Raw genomic sequence first — 25,451 nt, forward strand, 5'->3', positions numbered from 1 at the left:
GTCATGCCTCCATTTTCTTTTCCTGACAGAAAGTTTATGACCAAATTTGTGGCTCAACCTGAGGAAGCTCCAGCATGTATATCTGTAATTACTTTTCCTATTCTCTAATTTATTTCTTATTTCTGTAATTGTTTTTCAGGCCTGATTCCTAATTTTACTTTATACTGCCCATATTTTTAAAACTGTCTTGAGTTCTGTTTGGCATAAGATAATATAAAAAATATATAAATATATGATGATAAAAATTCTAAATAAATTTAGAAGGAATGTACCTCAACACAATAAAGGCCGTATGTAACAAACCCACAGTTAATATCATACTCAACGGTTAAAAGTTGAAAACTTTTCCTCTGAGATCAGGAACAAGACAATGCCAGTTTTATTCAATATAATAATCTAAGTCCTAGCCAGAGAGATTAGGCATCAGAAAGAAATAAAAGACATCCAAACTGATGAGAAACAAGTTAAATTGTTCCTATTTGCAGATGGCATGATTTTATACCTAGAAAACCTATATATATAAGAAAACCCTGAAGACTCCACCAAAAACACTGTTAGAATTAAAAAATGAATTCAGTAAACCTTTATGACTTATCAGAGAAATACAAATTAAAACCATAATGAGATACTACCTTACACTTGTTAGAATGGCTATTATCAAAAAGAGGAAAGATAACAAGAGTTGGTGAGGATGTGAAGAAAAGGAAACACTCTCACACTGTTGATAGAAATACGAACTAAGATAGTCATTACATAAAACAGTATGGAGGTTCCTCAAAAAATTACTTGATCACCAAAAGCAACGGCAACAAAAGCCAAAATTGACAAATGGGATCTAATTAAACTAAAGAGCTTCTGCACAGCAAAATAAACTACCATCAGAGTGAACTGGCAACTACAGAATGGGAGAAAATTTTTGCAATCTACTCATCTGACAAAGGGCTAATATCCAGAACCTACAAAGAACTCAAACAAATTTACAAGAAAAAAATAACCCCATCAAAAAGTGGGCAAAGGATATGAACAGACACTTCTCAAAAGAAGACATTCATACAGCCAACAGACACATGAAAAAATGCTCATCATCACTCACCATCAGAGAAATGCAAATCAAAACCACAATGAGATACCATCTCACACCAGTTAGAATGGCAATCATTAAAAAGTCAGGAAACAACAGGTGCTGGAGAGGATGTGGAGAAATAGGAACACTTTTACACTGTTGATGGGGCTGTAAACTAGTTGAGCCATTCTGGAAAACAGTATGGCGATTCCTCAAGGATCTAGAACTAGAAATACCATTTGCAGCCATCCTATTACTGGGGATATACCCAAAGGATTATAAGTCATGCTGCTATAAAGACACATGCACACGTATGTTTATTGCGGCACTATTCACAATAGCAGAGACTTGGAATCAACCCAAATGTCTATCAGTGACAGACTGGATTAAGAAAATGTGGCACATATACACCATGGAATACTATGCATCCATAAAAAAGGATGAGTTCATGTCCTTTGTAGGGACATAGATGCAGCTGGAAACCATCATTCCTATCGAAGGAAAAGAAAACCAAATACCACATGTTCTCACTTATAGGTGGGAATTGAACAATGAGATCACTTGGACACAGGAAGGGGAGCATCACACACCAGGTCCTATTGTGGGGAGGGGGTGGGGGGAGGGATAGCATTAGGAGATATACCTAATGTAAATGATGAGTTAATGGGTGCAGCACACCAACATGGCACATGTATACATATGTAACAAACCTGCACATTGTACACATGTACCCTAGAACTTAAAGTATAATAATAAAAAAAAAGAAAATGTGGCACATACACACCATGGAATACTATGCAGCTATAAAAAAGGATCAGTTCGTGTCCTTTGTAGGGACATGGATGCAGTTGGAAACCATCATTCTCAGCAAACTATTGCAAGAACAGAAAACCAAACACCACATGTTCTCACTCATAGGTGGGAATTGAACAATGAGATCACTTGGACACAGGAAGGGGAACATCACACACCGGCGCCTATTGTGAGGAGGGGGGAGGGGGGAGGGATAGCATTAGGAGATATACCTAATGTAAATGATGAGTTAATGGGTGCAGCACACCAACATGGTACATGTATACATATGTAACAAACCTGCACATTGTGCACATGTACCCTAGAACTTAAAGTATAATTAAAAAAATTACTTGATCCAGCAATCTTATATACATATATATGTATGAGTGTACATATACACACACACACACACACACACATATATATCTCCAAAGGAAATGAAATTAGTATTTCAAAGACATATCTGCACTCCCATATTTACTGCAGCATTATCCCAATAGCCAAGATATGGAATCAACCGAAGTGTCCATCAACAGGTAATTAGATACGGGAGATATAGTATATATATACAGTGGAATACAATTTAGCCTTAAAAAGAAGAAGAAGAAGAAAAAAATCCTGTCATTTCAACAACATGGGTGAACCTGGAAGACATTATGCCAAATGAAATAAGCCAGACACAGAAAGACAAATACCACATGATCTCACTTATCTGTATGCTACAGTTGGAGTATGTCGTCCAAAAAGCATGTGCTGGAAGCTTCATCCCCCAGTACAACAATGTTTGGCAGTGGGGCCTAATAAGAAGTGTTTAGATAATGAAGGCTATGTTCTCATGAATGGATTAAAAGCAATTATAAAAGGGCTTGGGGCTGTAAGTTTAATCTCTGGCTCTCTCTCTCTCACTCTCTGTGTCTCTCTGCCATGGATGATGCAGCAAGAAGTCCTTCGCCAGATTCAGCCCCTTGATCCTGAACTTTCTAGCCTGCAGAATCACGAGCCAAATAAACTTCTATTGTTTATAAATTTCCCAGCATGTAGCATTCTATCATAGTAAGAAAATGTGGAATCAAACCAGGCCAAGTGCAGTAGCTCACGCCTGTAAACCCAGCACTTTGGGAGGCCAAGACAGGAGGATGACTTGAGCCTAGGAGATTGAGACCAGCCTGGACAACATGGCAAAATCCCAACTGTATGAAAAAAAAAAATTTAAAGCCAAATGTGGTGGCATGCACCTGTAATCTCAGCTACTCGGAGGTTGAAGGGGATCACCTGAGTACAGGAGGTCAAGGCTGCAGTGAGCTTAGATCGCACCACTTGCTTCAGTCTCAGTGACAGAGTGAGATCCTGTCTCAAAATAGAATAAAATTAAATTAAAATTAAAAAGTGTATTTTGTAGGAAGAGAGTAGAATGGTGGTTACCGGAGGTTGGGGGAGTGGGGAGATGGGCAGATGTTAGTCAAAGAATACAAAGTTTGTTAGATAGGAGGAATAAGTTTAAGAGATACGTTGTACAACATGATAACTGAAGTTAGTAACAATGTATTGTATTCTGAAGAATCACTGAAAGATTTGATTTTGTGTTCTTACCACAAAAAATGACAATTATGTGAGGTAATGCATATGTTAATTAGCTCTAGTAATCATTTCAAAATGCATACATATTTCAAAACATGTTATACACAATAAATATATATAATCCTTAATTTTCAATTGAAGCTAGATTAATTATTTAAAAATACAAATATAGGCCTCATACGGTGGCTCATGGTCATAATCCCTTTGGGGATAATCACTTTGGGAGGCTGAGGCAGGCAGATCTCAGGAGTTTGAGACCAGACTGGGCAACACGATAAAACCCTGTTTCTATTAAAAATAATAATAAAAGAAATATTAAAAAATAAATAAGATATATGAATATATATATCAAGTAACATGAGTCTAGACACCAAGGTTGTTTTAATCTTTGGAAAGGGTTGATGGAAGAGGGACTGGACTCAGCTTGGTGTGGGCTAACCTGGACACAATTATTTGCCACCTGTGGTTTTTAGTAGACCAGCTAACTCAAAAACATCCTAGGCTTGGACTACTGCAAGGTTGCCTTCTAAGAAGAAGAGAGGCAGAGTATGTTTCCTCGAGTGGGATGAGGTTCCTACAGCTATCCCAGATACATACTCTCACCCCAAAGGAAGGCCTACCAACATAAGAGAATGAAATTCCTGTTGTCAAAAATCCCAGAAAGGTATCAATCTTATGGCAGAAAACGAAGATCTAGGCCGCAAATCTTAAGCTGAAAAAGAACTTAGAATATTTGGCCTATAGACAGTTGAAATAGTCTCAGATATGGGAGGTGAGCAGCCCTTCTCACCTACCATACAGGAGACAGTGTGGTAGCACTCCTGTATGGGAGACAGTGTTACAGGGAGACAGTATGGTTAGCAAGACATGGATCTGAGCCTGGCCAGTAGCTGTGAGTTACACTTTTGATGTAGCTTCTTTCCATTATTCCTTAACCTTCCATAAACCCTGTTAAAAATTACAACCAGTCTCAATGTGTGGGAAATTACAGAAAACGGGACTATCCCAAGGGATAGCAATGTTTCTTTCTCCAAGATCATGGTGGTGATCACTCTGGTGACTAATGATGGAAGACAGCTTTCTGAGAAAAATGCCAGATTCACAAGTGAGAATAGTCTTCTCCCTAAAAAAACAGCAAGGTAAGACATAGAAGCAGAGCAGTTTGGGAGTTTGTTTTTGAGCACAGATTAAGGAAAAACCTGAGGAATTCTCATATCTACCTAGGGAATGTTTTGTGGGGATTAACCTCTGACAATAAAGTTGGTATGTGGGTGAGTAATACTAACTCATATTAGACACAAAGAAGAAAGATAAGAGGGAAGGAGAGGAGGTGGCGAGGAGGAAGAAGAGGAGGAGAGAGAGAAAGAAAGGGGTCTATCTATCTTTACCAATGTACTCCACCCTTTGTAATCTTTCCTCTCATTTGTAAATGTTTGTCTGTGTTTTCTTTCCTGTCTTCAAATGAATGCCAGCCTGCATATTTCAAAATGAAATATGACTTATTCTGCAGTTAGGTTTACCACCCTGCTCTTTCCATTTAAAAGTGAGAAACACAGATCTATTTAGAATGGGATGACATGATCACTATACCCTAAGGTCATTATCCTTTTTTGAAGAGGCAGTTTTTGATATGAACAAGTTTATAAAGCAAAACACAGATACTTTCATCTGCCAGATCCAATGTAGTAATTTAATAGCCATGAGATTATTTAAATAAGTAAAGTTTGTAGAAATATCATTATAAAGCCATTAGTTTCAGCATTTACTTAGAAAGTAACATTGACTTTGACAGAAACAATGATTTGGGATTTGTTTGAAAATTATTTTGCTCTCATTCATGGGAAAAAGTTTTGCTCAGTGCCTGTGATAAGCAATAAGAAAGGCATACAGAGCAATGATACTTTACTAGTTATTCCACAAGTATACTGTGCTTATTTCTGTGTAGAGACGTATGCTTATGTTTTTCCTTCTCTACTAGACAGACCCTTTTCTTTCTTTAAAGGTTTCCTTTGAAATCTCATGTCCCAGCACTTCCATGACTAGATTCTTTCTGAATACTTCAACTTAGTTGAGCTTTTTCTGTTCTGAACACCACACAATACTTAGACCACACCATAGATAATTTAATTATATATGCTTTCATGCTGTGTTTATTGTTCTTATGAGTGTTATGACTTCCCTCACTGTCATTAAATGGTCTGTAAGGGCAATGCTCAGTTCTTAACAAGTCTTCATTAACCTATGTGGAGGATAAGCTTATATGCTATTATGAAAATTAAGTGCTGTTTTTAAATATACACATATGTATGTATATATATTTAATCCAGAATTCCAAGATATCTATTCCATTGTTAAAATTTTTGAAAAGCTGTCATAGGCAACAACATAATCAGTCACCGGGTCAGCACCACTTCCCAAAACAACAGTAGTGATAATAATGACAGTCACCATTTATTGAGAGCTCACTATAGTGCATACTGCTTTCGTGCCTCATACAGATTACCTCTTTCTGTTCTCACAGGAACCCATGAGTTGGTCACTATTATTATTTTTGTTATTAGTCACATCTACTTGGAAATTCATATCATAACCGGGTAAGTTTTTAATTAATTTATAACGATAAGTAACTGCAACATGAACTGGAATACCTCGATGTCTACACAGCATCCTCTTTCTCTAGGCAGAGAGCAAAATAAGCTGACCTGACCTTCCTAAACGGAAAGCCAGAAAATGACCATTGACTATTATCAAATCAAAACAAAGACAGTTCTAAAATCTAACACTTCATAACATCAGGGGAAGATGCTGTGAGATATCTAACTCACAGTACAGGAAGTTTGGCCAAGGAGAGTAGAATATTCCAAGTCTTTTTCCACATTCCCCTGTGTCATCTCCACATGAGGGGTAGCTTTCCCATTCAATATTTATGATCAATCAATAATTGATGAGGAGTAGGTAACGAAAAAGAAGGATAAATGGCCCTATGTAATATTTAAAATAAAAAGTAACGCAAAGCAGTATTTTTAAAATTGAAGTAGCATTATAGGAAAAGATAGTATCAAGATGCTGATGCTAAACAGAGTATGTTCAGAAAAAAAGTTTAAAGAAGTATTACTAACCTTTTCTCACATGGCAGAGCAGGGCACAGCATAGAGAAAAGCAAACAAACAAGCACACAAAACACAAGGTGTGGCATATTAATTAAAAGCATGGGCCAGGCGCAGTGGCTCACGCCTGTAATCCCAGCACTTTGGAAGGCCAAAGCGGGTGGATCATGCCGTCAGGAGATCGAGACCATCCTGGCTAACACGGTGAAACCCTGCCTCTACTAAAAATAGAAAAAATTAGCCTGGCGTGGGGGCGGGCGCCTGCAGTCCCAGCTACTCAGGAGGCTGAGGCAGGAGAATGGCGTGAACCCGGGAGGCGGAGCTTGCAGGGAACCGAGATCGGCCACTGCACTCCAGCCTGGGCGACAGAGCGAGACTCCGTCTCAAAGAAAACAAACAAAAAGAAACAAACAAAAAACGCATGGAGTCTTAAAGCTAGACTGCTTAGGTTCAAACTGCGGCTCCGTCACTGGCTAGCTACATGACCTGGCACAAGTTACTTTACTTCTCTGCACCTCTGTTTCCTCATTTATAAAATGGGAATCATTATAGTGCCTCCTTTTAGAATTGCTATGGGAATTCAATGTATATATTTTTAGAACAATACCTGGAACAGTGTAAGCACCGCATGAGTGTTACCTATAGTTTAAATTGCCTCACCTTTTAAAAATTTAGCCAGATTTTTATTTTTAAAAAAATTCATCATGTATATCAAAATCACAAGGATTCTAGGCTTTTTAAGAATAATGTGTATTATGAGTTAGAGTCAAATTATTTCCCACAGAAGCACATTTCTCACTTATGATAGAAACAAATGAGAGAGTGTAGTCTAACATAGGCATAGTCAGTTTACACATATCTTTTTTCAGTAACTCATCTAATAAAAAACATGGATTTAACCTAGAGTAAGAAGCAATCAAGTCACTGTGGTGTCATGTGATGATTCCTAAATATGAAATCGTTAGGCTGATGCCAATCCAGAAGTTTTCCTCCGTGTGTATACAAGTAAGAATTATTTCTTATTTGGAACCTTAAGGATAATGTAGTGAGTTTTCATAAGGCTAAATACGTTCAATTAGTATATAACCAAATTAAAAACTAAGTATATTCAGGGCCAGGCACAGTGGCTTACACCTGTAATCCCAGCACTTTGGAAGGCCGAGGCGGGTGGATCACCTGAGGTCAGAAGTTCAAGACCAGCCTGGCCAACTTGGTAAAACCCAGTCTCTACTAAAAATACAAAAACCAGCCGTGTGTGGTGGCAGGTGCCCGTAGTCCCAGCTACTCAGGAGGCTGAGGCACAAGAATCACTTGAACCCAGGAGGTGGAGCTTTCAGTGAACTGAGATCACGCCACTGCACTCCAGCCTGGGCAACAAAGTAAGACTCGGTCTCAAAACAAACAAACAAACACACAAAACTAATTATATTCAGTTTATTCTGAGGTTATATGTGTTGCTTTTTAGAAATATCCTGACTCAGGCCTATAAATGATTCCAATATTAGAAATTATAAAGACCTTTGGAATAGAAAATTATGGGAACGAAACAAGAGGCAAGTTCAATAGAAAGGGCATATGGTTTGGTCATCATACAAGGCTGGGTTCAAATTCCAACTCTATTTCTTACTTTTGGGATAATCTTGGATTAATAATTTAATAGCTTTGATCAATAATTTTATAAACCTAGCTTGTTAGCGACTACCTCAGAGTTTTTGTAAGGATTATGTGAAATTATATTTTAAATGCACTTAACGTAAGTCTGTCACAGTATCCACTTAACCAACCAAGGCTATTATGTTCTAGTCTTGGTTGGGTGAAAGCAGTAGTAGCAAAGATGGTAAACAGTCACGCCATTTTTAGTATTGTTGTGGGAAAAAGGCAAAACCTTTTTATTGCCAGTCACATGTAGAATTCCAGAAACAAAAACTGCATATAGCAAACTTTCTCAGTAATGCATTTCTCTTTGTGACTTGGTGCGATGGACAATCACTGCTGCACACAAGAATGCATCCTGACTTCTGATTAACTCTTTCCAAATCAATTGAACTCCTATCAGGAGATTAAGCTAACTCATATGTGATTAAGCTAAAACATATGTGAGGTTAGTTTCTGCTCTCAGTGCAGTTTTAAACTGCTAAACCCATACCAGCTGTTTCTATAAACCAGCAATTCTAATCATCCAGTATCACTCCTCAAGGAACGTTAGATTATAGAAGAAATGTGATCAACTAACACAAATTTTACATTTTCAGCAGATGTATTTCAATTTCTAATCAAACTCAATCCCAGCTTCTTCCCTGACCACTCTTGGGTAAGGAGATTTAAAGTAAAGAAAATAGAGCTCGAAGAGTTTAACAGATGAAGATTGTATGCTGACAACCCCAGACCATCTCCTTTGTTCTAGTCATATCCAATAAAACTCCTCAAAATGATTGCCCCATCATCTCTATCATTTAAACAATTTTTGAAACCATCTGCCCCTCAGTTCAAAACATAAACATGATGGAAAATCAAGAAAATACCTTGCAACTTATAAATTCCTTGAGATGTCTTACAAAGAAAAAAATAATTTATTTGATTCTGGAGAAGAAAACAATAATGTATACCATATTGTAAGACTTCATCCAAACATAATAATCCTAAGACTTAGATAACACTTACTATATCAGAAGCACTGGTTTTCAAGACCTTCACATGTGTTAATGTATTTAAAGTATACGATAGGGGCCAGGTGCAGTGGCTCACACCTGTAACCCCAACACTTTGGGAGGCCGAGGTGGGCGGATCACCTGAGGACAGGAGTTCGAGACCAGCATGGCCAACATGGTGAAACCTCATCTCTACTAAAAGTACAAAAAAAAATTAGCCAGGCATTAATCCCAGCTACTGGGGAGGCTGAGGCAGGAGAATCACTTGAACCCAGGAGGCGAAGGTTGCAGTGAGCCGAGATCTTGCCATTGTACTCCAACCTGGGCGACAAGAGTAAAACTCTGTCTCAAAAAATAAAAATAAAGTACACAATAAATCTAAGAGACAGGTGATATTACTATATCTACTTTTCAGGTGAGAAAACTGACTCACAGGAAGATAAGTATCTTGAGATGCTAAATGTCAAAGCCAAAATTTAAATCCCAGTTTGTCTCCTTGACTGCTCACTCTTACTGTTTACTTTATAATGATTTGAAAATAGTAAAATCAGGAATGCCAGTCAGAGATGATGTTAATATAAAAGATATCCAAGTGTTTATAAATCTGATTTTTTAATATACCATCAAGGTGGCTAAGACTATCACAGGATGATCGGTCACATCAACCCATGTTGCAAATAAACCACTCTTTAATAAAGTAATTTGAACCCCATCTTCTTAAAATTTCAACTTTTTGTCTCATTCTTTCTTTTCCTTTCACTCTATTCTTTCTAGACTTTTACAAGGGGGGTCTTCAAGTGTCTGTTTCAAATCTCTTCTATGTTCCTACTCTTAATTATCTTCTTGGATTTGATGATTTTCAATTTCTGTTGATGTATCTGTTGTGTTATTTTCTTCTGAATGTTTTATTAGTTGACTCATTTCAGTTTATTTCTTAGTTAGTCTTTTCTATGTTTTTTTTTTTCCAATTTTCTCCCTCTCACAAACTTCTTAGTTAGCTTCCTTTTACTGATGAATATTAGAATGTTTAAAAGAATAATCTGGGTCATCATTCTTGAAAATGTAGACATTAAAAGAAGAAAAGATACTCTATTTGCCACTTTTCTTCTTCACTCCAACCCCAGTTGCAGCCCTTACCCCAATTAAGAAATGTTTGGATTAGAGATTCATCTAGTTTTTGAAATGCAGATAATGGAAAAAAATGAGTATTTTCTGTATTTGCATCATTAACTACCATGTTAGCCTGAATATTTGATGATATCTGGCTAATAAATGCACTTGACTCAGTTTTAAAATACCCAAGTTAAATATATGCAATATTCAAAGAAAAATTAATCAAGGGAAGTTTGCAATTCCAAAGTAGGGGCCATATCTTTAATATGTAGATCACATGAAGATGGACATGCCTCGGTAAGGAAATGCCAGATCTTTCCTTATAATATAAAGTGACATTGTGCAAATGCATTCACTGATTTTCATCTGTCGAATTCATTATCTTACATAATGGCCTTTCCAGGTAAATCAGCAGAGGGACCTAAAATTGCATAAATTTATTCACCAAGTTGTAAATGTGCCAGAATAGCTGCTTTTTAGGTATCTGAGTTGACCCAAAAGCTGAATGCTCACTTGTGTTACTAAGTAATAAAATACTCATGGCTGGACCTCACTCTGTAAGGTACCAAACTAATTATCTATCACCTGATATTATCCAGGAGTTCTCTTTACTTACTTCCAATGCAAGCAGGTAAAATATTTAATCCTTTCTCCAAATATGCTAATCTGCAATCAGCCTAGATAAAAATAAAGCTTAGTGATAACCATATTTTAAAGCAAAAATAAGTTCACTGACATGTTTTAAGCCATTGCTAGCTACCAAGTGGAATGCTGATTCTGTGATTTTTTTTTTTTTTTTAATACTTAGAAGCAATCTGGGGAAAGGGAGGACAAAACAAAACAATATGGTTAATTGATCCATCAATATAATTATGGACAAAAGAAGAAAACAAGTCTTCCTAAGTCATGTTATTAAGGGAAAAAAATGGTTCACGATTACATAACTGCAAGTGAGGGAACCAAGAAGAGATTTGAATCATGTGACTTAGTGCATTGCTTTTTTCTTTTTTTTTTCTTTTTTTTTTTTTCAGTTTAAGTATAACTAATTTATTGAATCAGCTAGACTCAGTAGGATACAAAAAGGAAGAGCAAGAGAGTGAGTGAATGAGAGAGAGAAAGAGAAATGTAAGAAAGAAAGAGAAAGAAGGAAGGAAGGAAGGAAGGTAAAGAAAGAGAGAGAAAGAAAGAAAGAAAGAAAGAAAGAAAGAAAGAAAGAAAGAAAGAAAGAAAGAAAGAAAGAAAGAAAGAGAGAGAGAGAGAGAAAGAAAGAAAGAAAGAAAGAAAGAGAAAAGAATAGAAAAGAAAAGAAAAGAAAAGAAAAAAGGAAAGTAAAGGAAAGGAAAGGAAAGGAAAAGAAAGGAAAAGAAAGGAAAGGAACAAGGAAGGAAGAAAGGGAGGTAGGGAGGAAGGGATACATTGCTTTTTTCAACCCTCATTCCACTAAATAGCTGGTTCTTTTTATATCTTACTGAGTACTGCTATGTTTTAGCCATTATAAAATCACAAAGTTGAATAGTAAAAGCTGCTATAACTCGAAATTGTGAAATGGACAACTATTTGTTACAAATACTACTTACACAAAAGAAATTCTAAAGAGATCTAAATTAGCCTGTTATTTGTTTGCTTACTTATTATTGAATAAATAAGAGCACTCTCTGTTTTCTTTTTTAAGTCTAACAAATTTTAAGGAAAATGTGAGAACTGGAAATATACTGTAAGTTTCATTGATAATCTTATAAAAGTGAACTTCAGGGCAGTTTTTTGTGGGAAGTTTTGTAGCGCTTAGATTAGACTGAACAAATCAAAAAGGTTTTTCTATTGATGTGTCACTTAGCTGTAACTCCTTATGAACTAATATGAAATGCTTGTAGCAAGTATTTGATCACAACTTCCTGAATTAAAAAATTTATTTTACTTTAAATACAACATATTTTATATTGTTTCTATTGTACAATTGACTGTTCATTCTTTTTTAATTTCTTAGATTAAGAGTATTGATTTCATCCTAAACATCAAGTAACATTACACAACACTACATAACTACATTTGCATATAATCCCTCCTAATGACTCGGTTGAACTGCTTACTTTAATAAAAACAGGTTTAAAGGCATTAAGAGTGATAAAATCATAAATTCACAAACGGACACCAATTTAACTGATACTTTACTAGATTATATCTAAGGATGGAAAATAATGTTTAAATGCTTTTGTTTCACGGGTTTGTGCTATTTTAACACAGTTTTATCTATGCAAATTTTCTTTCAGAATGGCAGTAAGAGTGCATATTATCCAAATAAATGAGTAAATCCTAGATAACCGCTTTCAAAATAAATTTAAAATATCATGTAAATTGAAAGTTAAATGTAGTTTAATAAATACTTATCAAGACACCATTGAAGATACACACTGGAGAGTTGATTGTAGACGAATGGCTTATGAAAAAAAGGAGTTAAAATAAGCCATCCATGCACTTTGATGATTATGTTTCAGGACTGGAATTTCAGTTGGAAATTAATTCATTTCACCAGTGTTTGTTGTGCACCACCTCTCCTTCAGACACAGCCAAGCCCTGGGTCTACAATGGTGAATGGAATCTGGAATGGTGCATTACACAAGTAAATTTAGGCCTGCACTCAACAGAAAAATGGCATAAGAAACATTTAAAATTAAGTGCAATAGAGCTAAAGTAAAGAAAGAGAAAATATTTGGTTAGCAAAAGTCAACCTTTTTGGAGGAGGGAACACTTAAATTGGGACTTGAAAGATGGTTAAGATTTCAACAGATAATTAAAGAGAGGAGGGCTTTCTCTAGAAAAAGTTACTTGCAGAGGCAAAAGAGAAGAGCTCAAGAGGCATGCAAGTGGCTGCATGGGAAAATTTCTACTTGTGATATTGTATGAGTATAGACCCTTAGTACCCTTTGTACCACTCAGGTGAGATTATGGGTTGAGCATAGTAATAATTATGGGGTGAGTATAGTAATGAGGAGTACATTACCAATTCTATGTAATAATTATTAAATTTTGGAAGGTCTTTTATTTCTTCTTCTTAGCAAATTATTTCCCTAGTTATTTTCCATCTTCACAAACATTAGCAAGAACCAGCTCCAATCTTACCCTGCTCCAATTCATTTTCCATACAGCAACAGCAAGTGATCTTTTTTAAATGCAAAGATGACCCTCTCACTCTTCTACTTAATATTCATCAATTTTTTCTTGGTTTATAGCTCCTGAAATAAAATAAAATAATACAGTGTATTACCTGACTTTGGGCCTCTGAGAAAGTTCTTCCCTCTACCTAAACAAATTTTCACACTAAATTCGTCTAACTTGTTGTGATTTATCACCATCAAGTATTAGCTAAGCATCAGTTTCTCAAATATTTTTTCCCTGACTTACCAAATCCAAATGAGCTTTCCTTTTTCTTCTCTCCGGTTGGACTCTATCCTATCCTTTCACTTTACTGACCACAATCTGGAATAGAATATTAACTTACGTGTTTACTCATGTGATGATTCTCATTACCCATCCCCAACCCTCCTGTCAGCTAGACTAGAAGCTGCATTAGAGAACGTTGGGTTCCATTCACCATTGCAGACCCCTATTTAGCATAGTGTCTGAAAGGGAAGTGGTACACAACAAACATTGGCAGAATGAATTAATTTACAACTGAAATTCACATCTTGAAATAAAATCATAACAATACATGATTTATTTTTAAAGAGTGGCTTAATATGGCTCCTCTTTTCATTGAAATCTAATTCAGGATTATAAATTTACAATAAAAGGCAGAAAATATTTCTTGAGCATCAAATTCCTCATCAAAGTAAATCTTACTTGTAGATTTGATTAGCGATACTTTTTCTACATTGAGTTTTACTTTCCCAAGCAGGAGGACATTCAGCAGGACATCTTTATAGTCATAACAGTACATTTCCTTCTTCAGAACTGGAAAGCCATGAAAAATAAACACACCCACAAAAAACAAAATGTTATACATTATAAAAGTTTATCTTCTGCTTAGTGCTTAGCCTTACAACCATAGAATACTAAAGCAACAGAGGCCAGGGTGAAATGAAGATGAAAGTAGAAGAAGGTTGAATGCTCAAATTCTATTTCAAGTAGTTTTAGTCATACTGAATTATGGAAAGTGAATAACTGAATAGGAAGATAACTAGAAATCATATAGTATGGCAGGCTAAATTTTCCAAAATGGTAGCAAAAATATGTCTTATCTCACGTTCTCATTTATGACATGCTCTCTACCTTCATCAAAAAGTGGTGTTCTGTGAATCCCCTCCTTTAATACGGGTGGACTTATGACTCATTTGCAACCAAGCGAAGCTGCATGAATTCCAAGACTAGGTAAGAAAGAGCAGTGAAGCTTCTAACTTGTCAGTTGGAGCACTGGTACTAGGAGTCCTGAGCCACCATGTACTCAGAGGTTGCCAGGCTATCAGGCCAAGCCACATGGCAAGACCAAACGTAGGCATTGCTTTTGGCAGTCTTGGTTTTTTAGTTCTCCTTGCCCAGGAACCAGATATTTGAATGAATGAGCCTTCAGATGATTCTAGTCTCTAGTCCTCAAGGTAACCCTACCCTTTGAATCTTCCTGGCCTGAGAACTCAGACGTTATAGAGGAGAGGCAAGCCTTCAATGCTGCGCCTTCCAAATTTCTGAGCCACAGAATCCATGAGCATGATAAAATGATTGTTTTCTTACATTGCTAAATTAGGGATAGTTTGTCAGACAGAAAAAGTAACCATAACAGGTGATTACGATGTCAGCTTTCAGGGCCAGATATTCGTCATTTTGATGATTTCCTAGGAGGGACACTGGTGTGAGAGAATTCCCTTCCTAGCTCCTTCTAAATGCCTACCTCTTTTAATCACAGATAAAGAAATGGATTTAGTGACCTTAATTGATTCCATTGGTAGTAAAGGAATATAAAAACATTTTCTTCATATTCATAGGTGGATGGGTAAATATATCAAATAATCAAAATGTGCAAAACTGTAGACTCTAAGTCTGAAGAGAAGAAGACATGAATCATTAGTCATTTTATAGCAATGTCCCTATTATGAAATGAGAGGGACCTGCTTAACAAGTCAGCTTGGGGCAGTTCTGAACAGCCAGACCACGGGGGAAGGAGTCTGACAAAGAAAGGCAGATGTAGCATTTATATGTTTTCTTCTATTCTTTAACACTTGTATGATGAGTGTCTCCATGGAACTCTATAATGCTACACTAGCACTGAAAAAGGAGCACATGCCAAATGGAAATGCAATAACAAGATCTAATTATTATTTTTCATTTAAAATTTTATTACATTCAGAAATCCAAGTTATGGCTCTAATGCCCATTACTTAAACTTAACTAAAAGTAATTCAATTATATTTTCTCCTTTTTAAAAATCCTTTTTATTGTGGTGAAATACAAATAACATAAAATTTACTTTTTAATCTTTTTATGTATACAACTCAGTGGCATAAACTACATTTACAATGTTGTACAACATCACCAACACCTATTTCTAAAGTGTTTTCATCACCCCAAACAGAAATTTTCTCCTTTAATATTTTAATATGCTCAAATTATTGCAAATTATGTTCTCTTTTTTTCACCAGTCTAGTTATGCTTTTGTAAATTTTCAAGAACAAACTTTTAGTTTATTTGATTTCTCTATTTGTTCTTTGTTACTGTTTGAGTTCTGCCTTCATATTTATTTCCTCTCTTCTACTTACTCCCTGTATTTAATTTGCTTTTTTTCTTCCAGATTCTTTTTTTTTTTTTTTTTTTTTGGAAGTTTACATCACTGAATAGGAAAAAAAAAATTGCCTCTACTTTTATTAGAAATGCTGGAATTACTCTTTATCCTTGATATTTTAAAAATGTTTTTGAAAAAGAGGAAAAAATACTTAAATACAACGATAAAGAAAAGCCAAATTCAATAGCCTTATATTATGAGCTAATTGATATCCTATTCAAGTAGAGTCTTGGTCAATCACTTGGGCTTTAAATGCATGATTCTATGTCCAAATGAGATAAACATGTTTTCAAAGGTCTCACTTGGACATAGGATGGTTATTCCAAATCTTCATGAGTTTCATTCTACTCTTATACATAGCCACCACCCAATGCTTATTTTACAATACAGTCATGCATATATACCACCCACACTCATTTACTGTTTATCATGTGGTTCTTACCTCAGTTAATGGCACCAACTTCCACCCTGTCATCAGACTCACCTTGGTCTTTTCCTTGCCTTCATGATCTATCCAGTCAGTCACCAAATTCTATATCATCTGATCTCTCTCTCTTCCTGTTGCTACTTCCTTAGCTCAATTTATCATTTGTCTTACCACAACAATAACTTTTTTATTCATTTTCATTGTATTTTATTTTCAAATATTTTCACCTTCATTTCAGTCTATCTTCTAGCGCAGGAGTCAGCCAACTTCTTTCATAACGGTCTAGAGAGTATTTTAAGCTCTTCATGTAAGAGGTCTCTATTTCAACTACTCAATTCTACTGATGTAGTATGAAAACTGAGATACATAATACATAAATTAAATTGGCATGACTGTACTCCAATAAAACTTTATCTACGAAAATGGATGTCATGCCAGATTGGCCCATTAAGTGTACTTTTCAGACTTCTGCTGTAAGATTATAGTTCTAAAAAGTGAATCTGATCATGACCGTTAATATCTTCTGTTGTATCACCAAATTTATAGTAATATTTCTCAATGATCAGTTTCCTAGAGGTAGATGGAATTATAAGTATGCCAAAGACAAAATTATCTATACCATATTAAACATGCATTTAATATGATAGTCATTATGCTGGTGAATTACTTGCATGGATTCAATCTTCATGCATATTAACTTGAACTTTAGTAGCAAAAAATAAAGGCATAAACATGCAATGAATAACTCGTCATTAGCTGTTACTTTAATCAATGGTTTAAAACTACTTGATTATGGAATAGTATTTTGAAAAACTATCCATTGTATTTGTCATTCACAATCATTCTTATAGTTCTCCCCCAGCTGAGGTGGAGGCATGCTTCATGGGGAGGGCCAGACTCATCCAAGAAAAGAACAATTGTTTGTTTGGTTTCAAACTTTCAAGATCGTCTGTTGATGCTCACTTTAGGTGCAAGAACTATGAAACATATGATTTTAATCTAAGAGTCAGGTTTTGTCGAGAGAAAAAAGTGATGTACAGATTTGTATTATAGTGGTTCTGTTTTTTTTAATTGTCTGTATTTTATAATGCTCTGAAGTTTGGATCTTACTGATCCTGGAGAGACTTCCCTGTCCAGGGCTAGCTAATTCCTAAACAAAGCTAATTACTGTCCTGAGGCCATGCCTTTCATATGTGAACCAACCAACCCATGGTCCATATGCCCTACTACCTCCTCTGACAAGCTCTCTATTTCCCTGCCCTAATATCCCTTCAGGGCCAGTTTCTAGGAAAGCAGGGGCAGTTCTTACACCCTGAAGTTTGCTGAGATTATTCAAACCAGCCAATCCCAAAGCTGCTCAGCTGCTCTCCTAGCCTGCCAATTCCTTCCCAAGAAAACCACAATAAAGACTCTTGCCCATGCTTTCCCCTCACTCTCTTTGCCGCTTAAACGACCCTGGGGTTTCCCCACATGGGCCTGTGTGGCATGCCCTGCCTCCTGTTTCTAGCAAACTGGGAATATAAACTTCTTCGCTTCTGTGTCCGTGTGTCTTACCATATCTGATTATAAAAAGTGGTAGATACATTTTAGAACAAAATTCTAGAGGTCAAATCTCAGAGAAATGATCAGAGTCTTTTACTGTGTCCCACAAGGTGAACAGATTTCTTTCTGAAGTCTAACTTGAATCCTTACAGGAAGTTCCAATGCTTCCCAAAATTACTTCCCAAGCAAATGGGAAGGAACAAGTACATTTAGTTGGGGCACCCAGTCTTCTTGGACACTATTTTGACTCATTTAGAGCATTCAACTTTAAATACAAAGTAAAACTTTGTTGTGGGTTTTAGGATTGTATTTGTCTCATGCTGCTACAAAGAACTATCTGAGACTAAATAGTTTATGAAGAAAAAAGGTTTAATTGACTCAAGTTCCTCATGGCTGGAGAAGCCTCAGAAAACTGACAATCACAGCAACATGCAGAGGATAAGCAAAGCACATCTTTCCATATGAGAGAGTAAAAGGGGAAGTACCATACACTTTTAAACCATCAGATCTCATGAGAACTCTCTCACTATCAAGAGAACAGTGTGGAGGAAACCCGCCCCCATAATCCAATCACCTCCCACCAGGCTCCTCCAATTTGATGTGAGATTTGGGTGGAAACATAAATCCAAACCATATTATTCTATCCCTGGTCCCTCCCAAATCTCAGGTCCTTCACACATTGCAAAATACAATTATCCCTTCTTAACAGTCACCCAGTCTTAACTCATTTCAGCATTAACTCAAAAGCACACAGTCCAAAGTCTCATCTAAGACAAAGTAAGTCCCTTCTGTTTATGAGCCTGTATAATCAAAAACAAGTTAGTTACTTCCAACATACAATGGGGGTACAGGCATTGGGTAAATGCTGTCATTCCAAAATGCAGAAATTAGCCAAAACAAAGGGGTACATGCCCCATGCAAGTCTGAAATTCAGCAGTACAGTCATTAAATCTTAAAGCTCCAAAATAATCTCCTTTGACTTCATGTCTCACATCTAGGGCATGCTGATGCAAGAAGAGGGCTCCCAAGGCCTTGGGCAGCTCCACCCCTTTGGCTTTGTAGAGTATAGCACCCCCAGCTGCTTTCACGGGTTGGCATTGAGTGTCTGCAGCTTTTCCAGACACAGAGTGCAAGCTGTTGTTGGATCTACCATTCTGGGATCTGGAGGATGGTGGCCCTCTTCTCAAAGCTCCACTAGGCAGTGCCCCAATGGGGACTCTGTGTGGGAACTTCAACCCCACATCTCCACTCTGCACTGCCCTAGCAGAAGTTCTCTGTGAGGTCTGCACCCCTGCAGCAGACATCTGCCTGAACATCCAGGCATTTCCACAGATCCTCTGATATCTCAGTGTACGTTCCCAAATCTCAACTCTTGCCTTCTGCATATCTACAAGCCCAATACCAAGTGAAATCCACCAAGGCTTGGGGCTTCCACACTCTGAAGCCATGACCCGAGCTGTACCTTGGCCCCTTTTAGCTATGACTGGAGCTGGAGCAGCCAGAATGCAGAGCATCATGTCCTAAGGCTGCACAGAGCAGCTGGGCCCTGGGCCTGGCCCAGGAAACCATTGTTTCTTCCTGGGCCTCCAGGCCTGTGATGGGAGGGGCTTCCATGAAAGTCTCTGAAATGCCCTGGAGACATTTTCTCCATTGCCTTGGCTATTAACATTCAGCTCTTTTTTACTTATGCAAATTTCTACAGCCAACTTGAATTTCTCACCAGAAAATGGGTTCTTCTTTTCTACCATATAGCCAGGCTGCAAATTTTCCAAACTTTCATACTCTGCTTTTCTTTTAAATATGAGTTCCAATTTTAGACCATTTCTTTATTTACATGTATAAATATGCGCTTTTAAAAACAGCCAGGTCACATCTTGCATACTTTGGGGCTTAGAAATTTCTTCTGCCAGATACCCTAGGTCATCTCTTTCAAGTTAAAGTTTCACGGAAGCCTATGGCAGGGGCAAAATGCCACCAGTCTCTTTGCTAAAGCATAGCAAGAGTGACCTTTACTCCAGTTCCCAATAACTTCCTCATCTCCATCTGAGACCACCTCAGCTGGGACTTCATTGTCCTTATCACTATCAGCATTTTGGTCAAAACCATGCAACAAGTTTCTAGGAAGTTCCAAACTTTCCCACATCTTCCTTTCTTCTGAGCTCTCTAAACTGTTCCAATCTCTCCTTGTTACCCAGTTTCAAAGTCACTTCCACATTTTCAGGTATCTTTATAGCAGTGCCCCACTTCCGGTACCAATTTTCAATATTAGTCTTTTCTCACACTACCATAAAGAACTATCTAATACTGGGTAATTTATGAAGAAAAGAGATTTAGTTGACTCACAGTTGCATAGTTTTAACAGAATGCATGACTGAGAGGCCTCAGGAAACTTACAATCATGATGGAAGGTGAAGGGGAAGCAAGCATGTTTTATCAAGGCAGAGCAGGAAAGAGAGAGAACAAAGAGGGAAGTATCACACACTTTCAAACAACTAGATCACATGAGAACTCACTCACTATCATGAGAACCACAATGGAGAAGTCCACTCCCATGATCCAATCACCTCCCACCAAGGCCCTCCTCCAATTAAACATAAGATTTTGGCAGGGACACAAATCCAAACCATATCAAGGACTAAACTGATTTTTCTCCTTTTCTCGTGTATGTACGTGGCTTTCAGCCCCTTTATCCTCTAGCCTTAGGGGCTTTAGTTGTCATGAATCCTTCTCATAATTCTCTTTTGCTCAATTGATTGCTAAAAAAATATAAACACCAAGATGCAAACAAATCCAAACAAAATACTTCTGTGGGTCAGCTAAAGCATGGACTAAGGTAAGGGTTCCTCTTGTCCAGAATCCAGGGAGCTATTGGCCTTACCAGATATTGAGTCTTATTATAAACCATATGATAAACAGCATTTAAATCAATATGGTATTGCTGAAATGATGGAACTAAACCCACAATCCAGATCCAGATATTTACAAAACTTTTTATTTGACCAAGAACTCATTAAAAATGGTCCTGAGATAACAATGTATTCCTATGGGACGAAAAAAATGACACTGCATCTCTTCTTCTCATCATAAAAAGTAAAAATTCAGGTGAGCTAAAGACAAATGTGAAAGAAAAATTCTGACTTTTGCTTATCATTCATTAATTTATTTTTGGAACTTTAAAACCTCTCATAAAATTGTACTGTACTATCCTATTGATTTTATTACTTTTCTCTTACTTCTTTCTAGGTTCAACATTTTTGTCTATTGTCATCTTGTTCATAAATTCTGTGCCTCATAAGAAAAAAGGCCTACGTCTATTTAATTCACCTCTGTGTATTCACTACATAATACACTGCTTAATAAACTATGTATTTGTTGAATGCTTGAATTGCAAGGAATCATCCTTGTTGGAGAACATGTTTTAAGGACCACTAGTGTTAACTATTTAATGATACTTCTTAAATATAGAAAAAAACTAAATCAGAGAATACAGCTTGAAAACTACAAAATCATAGCAAATGTATGAATTCAAAAATTGCAAAAATAATACAATTGAAACTAACAGAATGAATTACATATGATGGATGATGTTACCTTGAAATTAAACCACCAATATTGGGTTTAATAGTAGAAATATTGGTTATTTTGATTTCAAGCATGAGGTATCATTCCTCAGTCATTATCATTATATACCTTTTTCATAACTGTAGTGAGTTTACTTTATATAATATGACTGAAATAGATCTAAATGGCAGTCTTTCATTTCATATATTGAGCTCAGTTTTTTTTTAGAGTCCAGATTTTCACCAATGGCAATAATAATATCTCTGAGTATTTACTATGGATAAGGCACTGTGATAATTCCTTCCATTCATTCATTTAACTAACTCACTATATTAACTGATTTATTTAACTTTTTTTTTTTTTTTTTTTTTTTTTTTTTTTTTTGAGATGGAGTCTCACGCTGTCACCAGGCTGGAGTGCAGTGGCATGATCTCGGCTTACTGCAACCTTCGCATCCCAGGTTCAAGCGATTCTCCTGCCTCAACCCAAGTAGCTGGGACTACAGGCGCGTGCCACCATACCCAGCTAATTTTTTTATTTTTTAGTAGAGATGACGTTTCACCATGTTGGCCAGGATGGTCTCAATCTCTTGACCTTGTGATCCGCCCGCCTCGGCCTCAGAAGTGCTGGGATTACAGGTGTGAGCCACCGCGCCCAGCCTTAACTTGTTTTATTAACACCATAAAGCAGAAAATAATTACTCTTGTCACCTCAAAGCAACTCAGTCACTTCCAGTTTGATACCAGATATATGCTGAGTCTGTGCTCAGTTAATTTAGGATTTATATTCAGTCAGTTCAGTGATCCATGTTCAATTCCATTGCTGTCTAAGATGGCCTATCCCTCCCTCCTCAGCCTCAGAATGATGTCTGGATTCATGGGGCATTTATATAACAGCCTGGGAAGGATGAAGCTGGGAGCTTGCCCTACTCAGTTTCCAGCCTGGTTTTGACCTGGTCCATTCACTGCCAGGATTCAGGAATCCTGGGCTCAGCTTCTGCCCTGCCTGACCCCAGAAGACCAACTTGATAGACCAGATTGAAGGGTTGGCTTGGGCAAGGATTTGGTCCTTTAGCCTCTGAGTTTCTAAGGCCATCCCTGGGGAATGTGCTGTGGGGCCCTTGGTGGGATTCATGACCAAGCTGTGGGCTTGCTTCAGGTACAATTTTTAAGTATTTAGATACATGGTTTGTGAATTTTCACCTGTACTTCATAAATGGTGAGAGCAGGCATGAGAAGAAAAAAATAAAATGTGTCATTTTTTATGAGTGTCTTGGCTATTTTCAGCCCTTGCTCCATCTTATCTGTTCTAGCCTCAGTGCTCTAGTGCCTCCTGGTTGTTTTTAGTTTTTTCACTTTATTCTTGTTTTCTCGTATTTTTCTTTTTGTGCTAATACAGACATGTTTCTTTCATAAAATGGTATTTTTAAATATTTTATCTAGGCTTATTTATACATTATGTGTTGGAAGAGTCATTCTGTATCTAGCCATTCTTCTAGAAACATTAGGTCACTGTCCTAAGTATTATAATAAATATTATAAATTCCTCATTTCAAATGGCTCAAAAATACTCATTCTAATCAGAATTATATCAAATATCTATTGCTGCCTAGCAAGCTACCCCAAATACAATAGATTAAAACTATAGCTATGCACTTTCACAGGATTCTGTGGTTTGGCTGAGTGGTCCATCTGCAGGCTTATCCAGGGTCACCTGAGAAACTTCATTCATCTGGGGGGGTCTACTAGTGCAACCTAACCCTGGGTACCCCAATTTGCCCAATTTGCAGTGTTTCTTGGGCCATGTTTTATTGGCCAAAGAAAGTCTAAGGCCATCCCCAATTCAGCAGAGTAGAGAAATACTCTCCACCTTTTGAGAAAAGAGTCTTACAAAGTGCCATGGATAGAGTAAAACATTAATCACATTTAGCAAATAAAAATACACGAAACATAGTTACATTGGAATTTTAGAAAAATAGAAACTTTTTGAGTGTAAATATATCCCAAATATTGCATAGGGCATGTATATAATAAAAAAAATTCACTGTTTAACTCCAAATTTAACTGGCTGTCATGTATTTTATCTTGAAACTCTAGTGGCTGTTTTATTATTATTATTAAGCTGGTTTACCCCACATTGGCTTTTAACCTGTCCATAAAACAGTCATAGCTTGATTTAGAAAAATCTCAATCAGTAAGTATGTACCAATTCATTTGTATTTATTCTCTTTCTCACATCTCTTCCTAGTACTTTGAGAGAATAAAGAACTGTTCAGTCATAGAGTGTTGGTTTCATTGTTGCTGTGGAAAATGGATATTTTCAGGGATTCTCCCAGTTTATATCTGAGGACATTGTCTCTTGGATCTCACCTTCCAGGCTACAAGACACACCTATTCAGACGTCCCTCATGCATGGAAAACCACAGTGCCTCTGACAGAGAGCAGAGCTCAGAAGTACATCAAACAAAAGACTTAGAATGGAGCAGAGCAGCTTCCTAGGAAGACATAATAGATGTTACGATATTTCTTTTCCTTTTTTTTTTTTTTTTTTTTTGTTGTTGTTGTTGTTGTTGTTGAGATGGAGTCTCCTTCTGTCACTCAGGCATGATCTCGGCTCACTGCAAACTCCACCTCCCAGGTTAAGCAATCCTCCTGCCTCAGCCTACCAACTAGCTGGGATTACAGGTGCCCACCATTACACCTGGCTAATTTTTTGTGTTTTTAGTAGAGACGGGGCTTCACCATATTGATCAGGCTTGTCTCGAACTCCTGACCTCAGGTGATCCACCTGCCTCGGCCTCCCAAAGTGCTGGGATTACAGGCATGAGCCACCACACTCAGCCCAATTTTATGATATTTCTAAAGAAAACTTGTTCTGGCAAGAACAGTACTAATATTTATTTATATCTCTAAATAATGTACCTCTGACTTTTACTCATGGTATTACCGAATTTCCTCAGGGTGCGTAACTGTGCAACTAGGCTTGGAATACATAAGACTTTTTTCCTTAAGGAATACTATTTAATAGATGAGAAAAAACATGATGAACACAAATACAAGTACAGTATATAAAGAGAAGAGCAAAGAAATCATTTTTCCAAAAGCCAAAGAAAAAGAGTGGCTAATATCCAAAAAAGCTCTAGTTGAATAGGAAGACCACAAACTGAGATTTAATGGCAGGGATGACGTGACAGGCTGAGCAGGGAGAAGAAAACTGTGGCAGAGATAACTGTTTTTTCTCCAGGATCCAGTCTCCCCTCTTTCCTTAGTTATAGAACTCTCAGGTTTAGCTGGGTAGGTGGCCACCTGGAGTCAAGACTACACTTCCCGGACTCCATTTCTGCCAGTGTGGGCCTGTGCTTAAGTTTTAGCTGATAGAATGTAAATGTAAACATTGTGTGCCATTTTCTAGAAACATCCTTAGTGAGAGAGGCCTGCCTTTTCTCCACCCTTCCTACCCTTTGCTGGCTGGAATGCTGACAAAGGGGCAACAGCAAGAAGAGCTTTCTTGAAACGTGGGATAGAAATTATGTGCTGAGGGTGGGGGAGCAGCCAGACCAAAGGAGCCTCAGTCTCTGACACCACACAGTGCCATCCGCACCTGAAATAAGTACCCTCAGATTTCATTTCTATAACAGAGAAATGAATGTCTGTCCTGTTGAAGCCCTGCTTTGGGGATTTTCTACCAAGTGAAATAGCATCTACTCATAACAGACACGTAACTTAATGGCAAAATCAACTGCTTAATAGAAGATCAAAACTATGGATACCAAAATATATTTCAAAAAAAGTGATCATGTAATGCAGTTAGAAGCTTGTTATTCCCTAGGGCCATTCAGGCAGGTTTCCAA

The 25,451-nt window shown here is 37.1% G+C and overlaps 1 long non-coding RNA gene across 8 annotated transcripts in view; it reads right to left on the minus strand.

Moving 5' to 3' along the window:
* The window catches only part of LOC105486124 (uncharacterized), a 329,958-nt gene that overhangs the window by 56,303 nt on the left and 248,204 nt on the right, over positions 1 to 25,451 (minus strand). For 7 of the 8 annotated variants that reach the window (XR_011620990.1, XR_011620988.1, XR_011620989.1 and 4 more), the window contains one exon: positions 13,422 to 13,778. The exons of the other annotated variant lie outside the window; for it this stretch is intronic. This is a non-coding gene — a long non-coding RNA (uncharacterized lncRNA). The remainder of the gene's footprint in view (positions 1 to 13,421; positions 13,779 to 25,451) is intronic. 8 annotated transcript variants of the gene reach the window in all.

Source organism: Macaca nemestrina, chromosome 3 (genome assembly GCF_043159975.1).
Source record: "Macaca nemestrina isolate mMacNem1 chromosome 3, mMacNem.hap1, whole genome shotgun sequence".
In the NCBI taxonomy this organism is placed as follows: domain Eukaryota; kingdom Metazoa; phylum Chordata; class Mammalia; order Primates; family Cercopithecidae; genus Macaca; species Macaca nemestrina.